Below are 13,520 nucleotides of genomic sequence, written 5' to 3' on the forward strand. Positions count from 1 at the left end.
TGGTGACCCAATCTAAGGCTGATCACAATTTATCCCAAGGCCCTGGGTGCTGTTTCACAATGAATCTTTTGGCCTGGTTTTGTCTTTTTTTTTTTTTTTTTAAGTTTTTATTTTAATTCCACTTAGTTAACATACAGTGCTGTGTTAGTTTCAGGTGGCCTGGTTTCATCTTAATTCTATAACCGTTAAAGCTATGCGATTAAGCATGAGGACACCCACACACACACACACACCCACACACACACACACACAAGCCATGCCAGGTCATGATTATCCCCGCTGGGTTGGGACCAAGAGAACCCAAACTTCATATTTTGCCAAAAGCTTTTACCTCTTCTCAGCCAGTTCTTTTCCACAGCAGAAGCCAAAGAGCCAAATGGCACAGTCTGAGTTTGCCAGCCACTGGCCAAGGCTCTGGCTGCTGGCACCCTGCTCTGCGGCCCATTGTGAGATCGCATCGGCTCCGCCTGGCATGGAAAAAGGGAGCTGGCGCTGCCCGGCCTGTAGGTGGGAGAGGAAGCAGGGGACGCTGGTTCTTGGCAGGCAAACCTGTTGCCGCTAAAACTTGGCACGTCTGGGTGGCTTTAGCAGTCCAGACAGAGAATTAGCACACAGCAACGCCAGTCTGGCTCCTTGGTACTGCCCATGGAAAGAGATTTCTTCCTTGGCAGGGAGCTTGGTACATCGCAGAGGTAAATTTATGCAAAGGGGGATAAAGAGAATCCCAGCAGTTCTATGCCCCCCATCATCTAGGGAGGTTCTATATGGTGCTTTTTGCCAAACGTGTGGGAAACCTACATTTTCTGAGGTTTTCCAGCAGGCGTAACGAATGCCACTTCTGAGTTCTTGGAAATTGATTACGCTGGTGATGTCTCGAGGATTTCTCCTGTCTGCTCTGGGAGCGGGGTCTCCTACTGTCCCTTGATGGGGTGTGCAAGGACTCTGCTTTCCTTGGCCAGGAGGCAGATTGCTTAGCTGGACTCCTTTCTCTTCACCTGCTGACAGATGGTGCTGGGAGACCAGCATTCCAAGATCAGCACCGCCTTTCACCAGCCACGGGATGTGGACAAGGCGTTTAGGTTCCTCGGGCCTCAGTTGCCATCGGCCCCATCTATCAATGTGAAGACTGAGGCAGTGATACGGGTGAAAGCAAACTGTACACAGATACACCTCGAACACACGCAAGACATCGGATTGTGCTCTCCACAAACAGCCTTTTCACCAGACTGGCCTCCTGTGATGTTTTCTCATTCCGCCTTATTAAAAAGCTGCTTACTCGGGTAAAACCCTCAAGAGAAGCAAGATACCCACCCCGAGAGATCCCCACACCCCCCTCCCCCCCGGGCCCGTCTGTCTTGATCCATAGATTTCTCTGCACACGGATGCTCTCAGCCTCCTCCCAAGCCTGTCCCTGGGCAGGCACAGACTTGAGCAGGGGAAGGGAGAGCCAGAACGACTACAGAAACCAAAGATTAGGGATTCTGTTTCTATTCCTTTCTGGGTTTCCTGTTCTGAGATGGGCGAAGCAACGTGATTTATTTTTGACAAACGTATCTGCATTATGAATTATATTGGGGATGGAATTGTTACATTAAATCAAAGTTAATTTTCGACTTCTGTTCAGGGCGCCATAAATAATCAACTCCAGGGTAAGGTTATGGACTGAAGTCACCCAAATTATGCTAACGAGGTTGATTAAACTTTTGAATTCTAAGTTTCCGTAAGAATAACAATCAGTTAGCATTTACATTTCTGCCATGCCCTAGGATTTGCAGCTTTTTCTGAAGCTGCTATTAAATATAAATAATACCATTTTTTAAAGCCAAGTTGAGCCCTATGGGGCATATTTGATTCTGTTTCCTGGTGCTCGGCTCCTGCAGATGCGGTGGGGGCTTAGGCTGGAGTCTGAGGCGAGCAGAGGCGGTGGGGAGGGTGGGACAGAGGTGCCACAGGACTGTGCATTTGCATTTGCCTTGGAAGTACAAAGGGATTTTCAAGTTCTATCAGAGACAATAATTCAATTTTGCATCGGTCCATTTGGTGAGGAATGCCGGGAAGCTCTTGCCGAAAGTAGCCTTTAGAAATGCCACTCCCAGGAAACACTGGTTTCTGAGGTTTTGCACTAAGGATGAGGTACCATTTCTTAGCCTTTTCTGCTGGCATGCTGTGGGTCTGTGGGCCCATTGCATGAACTTTCTGGGCTCTGTGGTCCCTCTACAGGCTCCGGGGACCTTTTACAGGAGGCTGCTGGATTCCCTAGGGTAGCTCAAGAATGAGCAAAAGGGCCCAGTTGATTTCCAGCCTCACGTTTGGCCACCTGTTAGGAAAGCCTGCCCCAGGGATGCTCATCTCCTGACGTCTGCTTGAGGCCCAGGCAGCTGCTGTCGTAATGACAGGTCGGCTCAGAGGTTAGGTGGCTGGCGGAGTGGCTATTGTTTATCCCAGTTTCAATTTCATTGTCATGACAACCCACACAAGTCATTGTCCCAGCAGATGCCTCTGCATGAAGGCGCGTCTGGGCTCACCCTGCCTGAAGGCGGAGGACCCATCTCTACACTTACGGGGCTGCTCCTTTCTTTGCTCCGCGTGTTCGGGGTGATCCTATTTTCTCCACCACTTACCTAGAAATCGTTTTTGAAAAGTGTCTCATTTCAACTGAATTTGGCCCGGAATGACTGGGGATGTTGCTGGGCCAGCGTTCGCTCTCCCGAGTCAGCGTTCTTGCAGGCTGTTTGGCTCCTGCGGGGTCCCCCCCACAGCTGTGGCCACTGGCGGTAGAGGGGCCATGGCCGTGGCCGTGGGTGCGAAATATGCCTGCTTCACGTTCATACCATTGGAGAGAAGGCCTCCCGAAAGTTCTGCTCCCATAACTCAGGGTGATGCGTCTCAGACTTGAAAACTGCCTTCGAGTGTCTTCCCAACTACGGGTTGCCCCTCCTAGGAAATTTCAAGAGACAGATGGCTGGTGTTTCTGTTTTGCTCTATTGCTTTGAGAAATCCTGGAGTCTGTGTGGGGCTGTTGAGATGCAAGCTCTGGATGTCAACATCGGCGAGCCTTGAAAGAATTGCCCTGGCAAAATGGGACACGTGTCTATTGAATTTCTCTTTGGGGCCTTCCTGTACTTTATGATTCTGAAAGCATACGTTCCTTTGATTTAGGGAAGGGGCCCGAAGAGGGGCTCTTCTCCCTGTTGGCTCGCTGATGATCAGTGGGGAGGAGGCTTTGGCCGGGTTTGCCCATGGCTGAGGGTTACCAGGCAGGCAGGCTTGTACTGGGAAGGCTTGTAACTTCCCCTATAGCTAGAGGACCACCTGTTGTGACCAAATTGATGGCTTATTTGCCTGAGTATAATGGTTCGGGGTATACACAACACACACACACACACACACACACACACACACATATATTTTAAAGATATTGTCAATTGCTTTGCCCGAAAGAGAGAGGCAGTGAGGGACTGGGTTGCTAATTAAAAGTCTCCCAATCAAAGAAGGCTGTTATAGAGACAAGTGGATCCCGTGCTGTGGGAAACAGGGAAATGCTGTTAGGCACCTCTCTCGTGGTGGGGATGGGACAGGACTGAGCTGGGTGGTGGGAGAGGGCAGAAGGCAGGCAGGGGAGTGGGGGACCAGGAGCCGAGCTAAGCAAATCTGGGGCCTGGGGAGAGGAACCCTTTTAGAAGGTGGTCAGGTAGGGGGCCCAGGCCGACATGGCTGGTCAAGCCAGGAGCCAGGAATCTTAACCGATTTCACCTTCACGCACTCCCCGGATCTTTTAGAGTACTTACTCTGTGCCGGGCACTATTCTGGGTCCTCATGAGTGAGTGGTGAGTGAAACAGACATAAATTCCAACCCAACGGAGCTCCATTTTCTGGTTGGGGAGCCCAATAATAAGCAGATCATTTAAGCACCAAGTGCATCAGATGGTAAATAAGGTCTACACTAGGGGAGGGGCATAGGGAGTGTGGGGTGTTGTAATTTATTTATTTATTTATTTATTTTTTATTTTTTTAACGTTTATTTATTTTTGAGACAGAGAGAGACAGAGCATGAACGGGGGAGGGTCAGAGAGAGGGAGACACAGAATCTGAAACAGGCTCCAGGCTCTGAGCCGTCAGCACAGAGCCCGACGCGGGGCTCGAACTCACGGAAGTCGGACGCTTAACCGACTGAGCCACCCAGGGGCCCCGAAGGGTGTTGTCATTTAAAATAGGGTGGTCAGGGCAGGCCCTTCTGAGAAGATGATGCTTCAGTAGAGAACTGCAGGAGAGAGCCAGAGCCCTGGGGATATCTGGGAGAGGCAGACCCAGACAGAGAGAACACCAAGCATGTACCCGCAGGCCTGGTGAGCCAGGGAAATAGGGAGAAGGCCTGCTTGGCCAGAACGGGGCCACAAAGTGGGGGGAACCATAGAGGATGCTGTCTGAGAACTAACAGGCAACCACAACACCCTGGGCTTTGCAGCCACTGCAAGGGAGGTTTGACAGAGGAGAGCTCTTACAGGATCCTTCTGGGTACTGCGTTCAGAACACATTCAATTGAGATTAGGTCCTCACTCTGTCCTTGTCCCCGGACTGGAGAAGGTCTATATGATTGCCAGATTATCTGTACCCTTCTAGGATTGGAACGTTTCTAGGAAAACATTGAAAAGAACATGCCCCATGTTTGTACCAATGAGGGAGGAGGCTGACTTGGCTCAATCTAGGTATGACTCCGGCCTCAATCTTCTACCCTGGCTTTAGGGGCACCCGCCATGGCCAGCTCTGATACCCAGGCTCCTGCCCTGGTCAAATTCTCCCAAGCCGCGCAGCCTCGCTTTGTGCTGTGGGGCTCCATGGCCACCTCCTTCCCCTGGCGGTGTGTCCGCTCTGCCACATGGGCACTGCTGCTGGGCACAGAGGCTTAGATCACACCTCCCTCTTCTGAACTGGAAGAATCCATGCAACACCACTGTGACTAACTCAGATCGGTTTGAGGTCCAGGGCCCCCAGCCCTCTGACCTTAGACTGACATCCATGGCCCAGCCAAGACTGGCTTGGAGCAGCCCAACCCCAGCGGTTAACAGTACCGATCGTCTCCCTGGTTTCCTTGGGAGTTTTAACCCAAGAATCCCCAGACTTGCCTATCAGATCTGAGTGCTCATTGTTTCTTCCATGGTCCAGAAAACAAGGCGTGTTGGTGCCATGCCCCAGGGTCATGGCTGCCTGTCCAGCCTCCTGTTCCGTAAGAGGAAGGACAGGTCAGCCACAGGAGCCGGAACCTGTCTATCCTCATGGGGGGCTCAGGAGGTTAGCCTTGCGGGTGTCAGTGCCATGAGAGGCTGGGCCCATACGACCCAGGGTCCCGCTCTAACATTTAAAGTATCTGTGTGATGTCGCTCGTTGGTATCCGGCGAAAGGGAACTCATCCTCTTGCCCGCCAAGGATGGGTCCAGGGATGTACTTGGGGACGCTTCTAACTGAATTTCTTCCACACCACTGACAACAAGGCTTTGTGAGTTCCCGACTGAAGACAGATCTGAGCTGGCAGAATCAAAGGAAGTGGGTTTAGGAAAGGATCCAAATTACATTGACGGAGATCCCGCTGCTCTTCCGAGCAGTCCAATACCCCCTTTTGATTGAACAGGCTTGTTATTAAAAATGCATTTAAAAAAAGGAAATCGAAAGCAAATCCCTTCAAATAAGATTTCAGCCTTGTCTCAAATCCAGGGGTTTCTTTGGAGGTTCTACCTTCTCACGCTCTGTACAGAGCTGTGCTGGGAAGATCATAGCCCCCAGTCCCCCAAGGGCGATGACTCAGGAAGGCAGCTATCAGTCTGGTTCCCTGAGATGGGTGTGCAGGGTCCCTTCCTTAGTTATTTTCTGGGCTACTTACATAGGGGAGGTGGTCACTTAGACTGCGTTGAAGGTTGGTCCACCAAAATTCCCATTTCCCTGAGGGCTGAACCTCCCGCTGACGTGGAGCCTGGGACTCAGTAGTAAGTTCCTATTCACCCGCCTCAGACCTCAACCCACCCCCCTCTGGACCACTTTCACTAGGAAGCTCTTCCTTCCCGTAGTAGGGAAAACCCCCCACCTGCTTCCATATGACCTGGATTCACCCTTAATCTGCTACCCCCTGCAAGAAAGAGAAGGGGCCAGGGGGCCTGGGGGGCTCAGTCGGTTAAGCCTCTGACTCCTGATTTCTGCTCAGGTCATGATCCCAGGGTCACGGGATCAAGCCCCGCTTTGGGCACCACGCTGGGTGTGGAGGCTGCTTGGGATTCTCTCTCCTTCCCCCTCTCTTTCTGCCCCTCCCCACCCCTCAGGCACTCTCTGTCTCTGTCTCTCAACATAAGTCAATAAACATTTATGAACAAAAAGACAACAACAACAAGAGAGAAGGAGCCGGAGAGGTGTGCCAGCCAGGACAGTGTTAACTTTAATCCTACTTAATTCCAATTCCATGATGAAAGGCTCACTTTGAGACTTGATTGAGGTGAGTTTAGGTCAAATAAGAGAAGGTTTCATTCAGCCCCACAGCCATTTATTCGTCAAGCATTCAGAGCCAGGCACAGAGCTTGGGGCTGAGGGTCAGAGGTACAATACGTGGCCCTTGCCCTTTAGGGAGACAAACAGAAACAAATCGGAAGTGGCGACAATACGTGCAACCCGTTCTGAAGTCAGTGTGTGTCCAGCACCGGAGAGAACACAGGAGGGGCCACTGTAATGCCAGCGGAGGGGACACAGGGGGCCAGGGGATCACTGAAGAAACAGACTCCAGCCTTGGGTTTCAAAGGCCTGAGTAATAAACTCAGGGAAACAGAATTATGAAACTCATTACCTCCCAGAGAGATCAGTAGCAGGAACCGTAATGGATCGCGATAGGATGGGAGAAATGCGCGTGGTTGTCACAGGAGGAAGCCTGCGCTGGACACCTGGAGGGGAGGGGCCGAGCCCCCGTTGCACCGGAAGGAATACTTGGCGAGACGCTCAGCGGCCCGGTGCCTTCACTTCCTCATCTGAAAAATGGGAAATAAAATAGCAATGCGTGTCCTGCCTGCCTCAGGGGGATGCTGGGAGCATCCGAAGTACCAGAGCATATGAACATGACAAAAAATGGTCAAGTGCAAGGCAAACATAAGGGTATTTTTAAGCATTTTATTTGGAAAGAATTTCAAACTCACAAAAGGTGCAAAACTAAAAATAGCGCAAAGAACAGCCACACACACTTCGCCCAGATTTACCGTATTATTTACAGTTTACTTTGTTCTAAGAACAGTGTACTTTCTCTCTCTCTTTATATATATATATATATATATATATATGTATATATATCATGCACACATAGTTTTATATGTATATATGTCATACATATTTTTTTTCTGAACCATTTGTGATTTGTGGTAAGTTACATGCATTATGGCTCTATACCCCTAAACATTTCAGTATATGTTTCCTGAAGCTAGGGGTACTCTCTTACATGCCACAGTGTGCTTACCAACTTGATAGATGGGCATTATCTGGTCCATCACCCAGATTAGAATTTTTTTTTTTTTTTTTTTGCTTGATCTATTAATAGCATTTCCCCTCCAGGACAGGTTCCAGGGGAGGCTCAGATATTGTGTTTGGTTGTCACGTCCCTTTCACTTCCTTTAATCTGAAACCTTTCCACAGCCCTTCTTTGCCTTGTAGGATATTGGCAGTTTTGAAGAATACAGTGCCCCCATTTTTGATTTTTATTTATTATCATTTATTTTTTGAGAGAGCACACGTGGGCGAGGGGCAGAGGGGTGGGGACAGAGGATCTGAAGCCGGCTCTGCGCTGACAGGTTGACAGCAACGAACCCAACCCCGTATGGGGTCCAAACTCACAACCTGCGGGATCATGACCCGAGCTGAAGTTGAACGCTCAACCGACTGAGCGGCCCGGGTGCCCCGCCCCCATTTTAAAAATAGGCTGTTTCTCATTCTGTGTTTGTGTGCCAGTTTGATTAGGCTGGGGTTGTGCATACTTGGGAACAAATCAATGTACGCGATGCTGCATGTTTCTTGGGGTATCCCATCTGGAGGCACATAACAGCCATTTGTTCCTCACAGGTGATCTTAGTTTTGATCATCCAGTCATGTGTTGCCTGATTTCTCCACTATTAATTACCATCATTTCCCCCCACCTTTGCAGCTAGTAAGCAGTCTGGGAAGAGAAGACCATTTCTTGTCAGAATTTTCTCCTAGATTTAATATCTACTAATGATTCTTGACCGACTCAATCCATCTTTACCAATGGTTGTAAAATGCTAATCGCCCAGCTCTAATGTTCTCTCTACATTTATGTGTTTGTCCTCAACATTCTACTGTAAGCAAGAGCTGATCCACTATTGTCTATCTATCTATCTATCATCCGCCTATCTATCTATCATCATCATCTAAATAAATAAATATCTATTATTGATATGGACTCATAAATTTCCATTTTTTCAGTGGTTCATAATTCATTATTCTAGCCCATTATTTTGTTGTTGTCCAAATTGTCCAGATTTGGGCCAGTGGGAGCCCCAGCATGTGGCTCCTCTGTTCTGTGACATACCCCATCATTTTTTATTGTTGTTTTTTCTTGAGCAATTCCTTACTTTGTGGCATAAGATGTTCTAGGCTTGTCTTGTCCCTACTCTGCTCTAGTCTTAGAATCAGCCACTTCTCTGAGAAGTCCTGGCTCCTTTTAGAGGGAAAATGGTATTAGAGACCAAGATCTGGGGGCTGGGTGTGCTCATTGCTGCCGGGGTATCTTTGCTTCTTGGCCCTTTCAGTGGTTGAGCTAGGAAATATGTGCACGAATATACAAATACACACACAAATATGCATACACATATGCACCTGCCTGGATTATGCACATGCATGTAAACATTCATACACATGCACACATTTGTAAAATCACGAGGTCACACCAATACTTGAATTATAATTCAAGTCTCTTCACACAGGGTTCTTCTTGCCTTCCCACTTTTATATTTGTATAGCCTTTTTTCCTTAGTGAGAAGCCTGTAGTTCATTCCACTACAGTAAACTAATCTCTAAAGAACTTGGGATCTGTCTGTGCTTGTGCCCCTGCTCCCCTCCTCTGCCATCCCCAACACACACACATACTCTATCCTGCCCCAGGTTAAGGGTAAATAGTGAAAAACTATTTTCATAAGTTACTTGGATTAGTTCTTTCTCTCTTTCCTCCCCCTTCAGTGCAGCTATGATTCTCACCTGAAATATAATTAGGCTCACTGGTTTCGCTCTTTCCTTTCTTCCCATCTGTATGAATTTTAATTCATTTTTGGAATTTGTAGATTATTGACATGGTTACAAAAGTCAAAATTATTTTTATTTTATTATTCTCTTAATGTCTATTTATTCTTGAGAGAGAGAGAGAGAGTCAGAGCACAAGTGGGGGAGGGGCAGAGAGAGAGGGAGATACAGAATCCGAAGCAGGTTCCAGGCTTTAAGCCATCAGCACAGAGCCCGACGCGGGGCTCGAACTCATGTACCTGAGATCATGACCTGAGCCGAAGTCAGACGCTCAACTGACTGAGCCCCCAGGTGCCCCAAACTATTTTTTTAAAAAAGATACACTCGGGGCGCCTGGGGGCCTCGGTCGGTTAAGTGTCCAACTTCGGCTCAGGTCATGATCTCGTGGTCTGTGGGTTCGAGCCCCGCATCAGGCTCTGTCAGGCTCTATGCTGACCGCTCAGAACCTGGAGCCTGCTTCAGAGTCTGTGTCTCCCTCTCTCTCTCTCTCTCTCTCTCTACCCCTCCCTTGCTCTCTCTCTCTCTCGCTCTCAAAACTAAATAAACATTAAAAAAAAATTTTTTTTTTAAAGATACACTCAGAGAAGTACCACTTCTTCCCATAACGCTTCCACCCGATCTGTCTCAGTCTGCTCAGGCTGCTATAACAGAATACCATGGACCAGGGGGCTTAGAAACAATAGAACTTCATTTCTCGCAGTTCTGGAGGCTGGAAGTCCAAGGTCAAGGCACCGATAGGTTTTGGTGTCTGGTGAGAGCCTGCTTACTAAGCTTCATAAGCTGTGGGTCCTTTTGGCTGTGTAGTCCCCTTCATGAGGGCTCCGCCCTGATTGCCTCATCACCTCCCAAAGGCCCCACCTCCCAATACCATCCCACTGGGGATTAGGTTTCAACATATGAAGTCAACCTCTGAGTAGACACACATGTTCCATCTGTAGCCCCATTCCTTCCTACTTCTTGTAGATAACCAACCTCATTATTTTCTGGTTTATCTGCCCTGTGTTTCTTTTGTAATCCGAAGCTGATAGATACATACGTTTTCTTATTTTCCCTTCTTTCTCATACAAAAGATAGGATTAAGAGACAAACCTTGTCGACTCTTGGAGCATGGACACAGACATGTCGGATGGATGGGGGGCTAGAGGGAGCACTGGGAGGGATGACACCCAAAGGAAAGCAGATCACCCGAGAGAATGACAGGGGGCACTCAGAACGAACTCACCTCAGAAATCCTTGTGCCACTCAATCCGTGTGCCATCCCTCGACTGAGTGATCAGATATATTATTCTTGTTTGCAAAGTCAGAGCTGCCATTGGGGTAAGAGCAAGGGGTGATTCATTGGAGCAGCGCCTGTTCTGGCCTGGGAAAGCCCTGCCATGGCCACCAGGGATGGGGGGCCATGGTGGAGGCCTTCCCCTGACTCTGTCCAGGGGAGTGGGATTGCTGCTTGACTAACTGGATAACATTTTAGGAACCAACTTTGTGTTACTCTTTGTGCTGTTTGTGTTACTCTCCGTGCACAGCTTTGTGCTGTGTTACTCTTTGTGGTACTCCCTTTTCACTTTGCAAGAGCGACGGTACCGAGTTTCGGCTTCCCCGGTGTTGGCAAAATCATGGGCCGCGTTCCTAGTCTCTGACTTACGGCTTCACGACAGTAACAGCGGACTTGGTGGTGGCAAGATACTAGCAATAGAATGGAGTCCTAGAAGTGATGCCTCAGGGAGGCTGCTGGCCCTGAGCCTTGGGTGGTAGGTGCAGAGAACAAGGCTAGAGTGGCCCTGTGCCCACCTGGGACTTCCCTGAAAAGTCTAAGACTATATATAGCCATGACTCCCTAAAAGACCAGCCTTCCCGACACCACGCGGCTGGGGGCTTGGAGCACTGAGATCAATGGGACCACCTGTTAACTTCCTGTGGCATTCTGGTTGCACTTGGAGGGAGAATCAACACCCGCCTAGTAACAGGTGCTCAGCTCAGGGCCTGTGGGCTTGGATTCCAGGGAGCCTGACGCCCTGAGCTAGGGAGGTAGGAAATGGGGTCCAAGGCTCCTACAGCCCTCCTCACGGAGAACTTCCCGGACCCCTGTAGGAACAGCACCCCTGTCACCATCCACCTTCTGACTCTGACTTAGTTTTCCTCCTAGCAGTTTTCACTCCCCTGTTTGCCTACGTCTCTCCCATTACGACCGAGCTCCAGGAAGGCAGGGATCTCTGTTCTGTTCACTGCTGATTGTCCGTGCCTAGAATGACACTGGGCACAGAACCAATATCTTGACAGACACTTGTTGGTTGAATACAACACTGCAGCAGCCAATGATGATGCCAATGACAAAAAAGGCCTAGATCCTTTTAGCAATGCTTTTTTTTTAATATATGAAATATTTTGCTTAATTTAAATAATATCTTTAAAATTAAAATGTATTATTCTTTAAAAAAAATTAATTGTTAATTGTTTTAAAGGTAAAGAACGATTCCGAAAGATAAAATATAACATCATTGGTACACTATAGTATGGCCTAAATTGAGCCATTTGCAAATGTTTGGGTTTTATTAAAATTCACTTATTAATTACTAGAAAATTACTTACCTAAAATATTATTATTTTTTTATTGGACTGATTGTATATATATAGTTCAGTATAAGAACATTTTTAGGGGCGCCTGGGTGGCGCAGTCGGTTAAGCGTCCGACTTCAGCCAGGTCACGATCTCGCGGTCCGTGAGTTCGAGCCCCGCGTCAGGCTCTGGGCTGATGGCTCGGAGCCTGGAGCCTGTTTCCGATTCTGTGTCTCCCTCTCTCTCTGCCCCTCCCCCGTTCATGCTCTGTCTCTCTCTGTCCCAAAAATAAAAATAAAAAAAAAAAAGTTGAAAAAAAGAAAAAAAAAAAATTAAAAAAAAAAAAAAAGAACATTTTTACTCTCTGTGTTTCTTTTCTGTACTTTATTATTATTTGTTTCATTTCATGATTATTACTGCAAATAACTTTGTTGAATATAGAAAAGGTTTTTTAAAAAAAATCCACTCTGAGGGGCGCCTGAGTGGCTCAGCCGGTTAAGCGTCCGAATTCGGCTCAGGTCATGATCTCACGGTCCGTGAGTTCGAGCCCCGAGTCGGGCTCTGTGCTGACAGCTCGGAGCCTGGAACCCGCTTCTGATTCTGGGTCTCCCTCTCTCTCTGCCCCTCCCCTGCTCATGCTCTGTCTCTCAAAAATAAACAAACATTAAAAGAAAATTAAAAATCCACTCTCAGTGTGGAATGTGTTAGGGATGCCACTGAATATACCCACAGGAAACAAGTCCTTCTTCTGATGTCCCATCTCTGGGAACAAGGACCTATGTGATGGACAGGAGGGATGTGGGGGAACCTTCTAGGGGCGGTTGAGCCCTGCCATAAAGTGGGACAGCTGGGGTGAACATATCTCTTGGGTGAAAGTTACCCTAGGATCCTGTAGTTAAGATACAGGATCAGCTGCAGTAATGTTGTACCAAAATCCAAAATAATAGTGGCTTATACCAAATAGTTTCTTTCTCCTACCACAGGGCTGGTAGAGAAAGCCAGGCCCTTTTGATTTTGCTGCTCTGGCATCCCCAGCATTGCCCTTGGTGACAGTTAATCTTATGCGTCAACTTGACTGGGCCATGGGGTGCCCAAATATTTGGTCAAATGTTATTCGGAGTATTTCTGTGCTTTTAGGGGAGTTTAGCATTTACATTGGTAGAATGAGGAAAGCAGATTGCTCTTTCTATTGTGGGTGGGCCTCATCCAATCAGCTGAACGCCCAACCAGGACCAAAAGGCTGACCTTCCCTGGAAGAGAAGGCACTTCCTATACCCCTCTTCACGTGGGCCAAAGTGCCCCCTGCCCTCCCCGCCCCAGCTCTGCCTCAGAAGGGAGAAAGGGGAGGGCAGGGTATGTACCTTTTCTACCAGCCTTGATCCATAAGTTGCCTACGTTACTTTTACGCACATCCCTTTGGCCACGGTTTCGTTGTGTGGCCACATAAAGCTGAAAGGGAGGCTGGAATTCCGGCTGTTATGTTGTTCAGCTAAAAATTCTATTACCACAGAGGCAGAGGAAAATGAATATGTAGTGACGATTGGACTTAGAAAATTCTAGAACTGGAATTTTCCTCTTTCCTACCCCTGAAGATGGTAACCCAGCAGCAGTTAATTCATGGTCCTGGAAGGGGCCCAGATATCACATTCATCCTCAGGGAAACTGCTCCAACTGTTAGAATATCCTGCCTTGGG

The 13,520-nt window shown here is 48.2% G+C and overlaps 2 long non-coding RNA genes across 2 annotated transcripts; one reads left to right on the top strand and one right to left on the bottom strand.

The window, feature by feature from the left end:
- Positions 1 to 242: 242 nt before the first annotated feature.
- On the top strand, positions 243 to 1,224 carry LOC125928806 (uncharacterized). Its single transcript, XR_007459757.1, has 2 exons — positions 243 to 692; positions 1,006 to 1,224. It is a non-coding gene; the product is annotated as an uncharacterized LOC125928806 (long non-coding RNA).
- Positions 1,225 to 5,400: 4,176 nt separating this feature from the next.
- On the bottom strand, positions 5,401 to 13,317 carry LOC125908855 (uncharacterized). Its single transcript, XR_007453451.1, has 3 exons — positions 13,188 to 13,317; positions 6,824 to 7,001; positions 5,401 to 5,523 (listed from the first exon to the last, which is right to left on the bottom strand). It is a non-coding gene; the product is annotated as an uncharacterized LOC125908855 (long non-coding RNA).
- Between the last annotated feature and the right edge of the window lie 203 nt (positions 13,318 to 13,520).

Source organism: Panthera uncia, chromosome D1 (assembly GCF_023721935.1).
Source record: "Panthera uncia isolate 11264 chromosome D1, Puncia_PCG_1.0, whole genome shotgun sequence".
Lineage (NCBI taxonomy): Eukaryota > Metazoa > Chordata > Mammalia > Carnivora > Felidae > Panthera > Panthera uncia.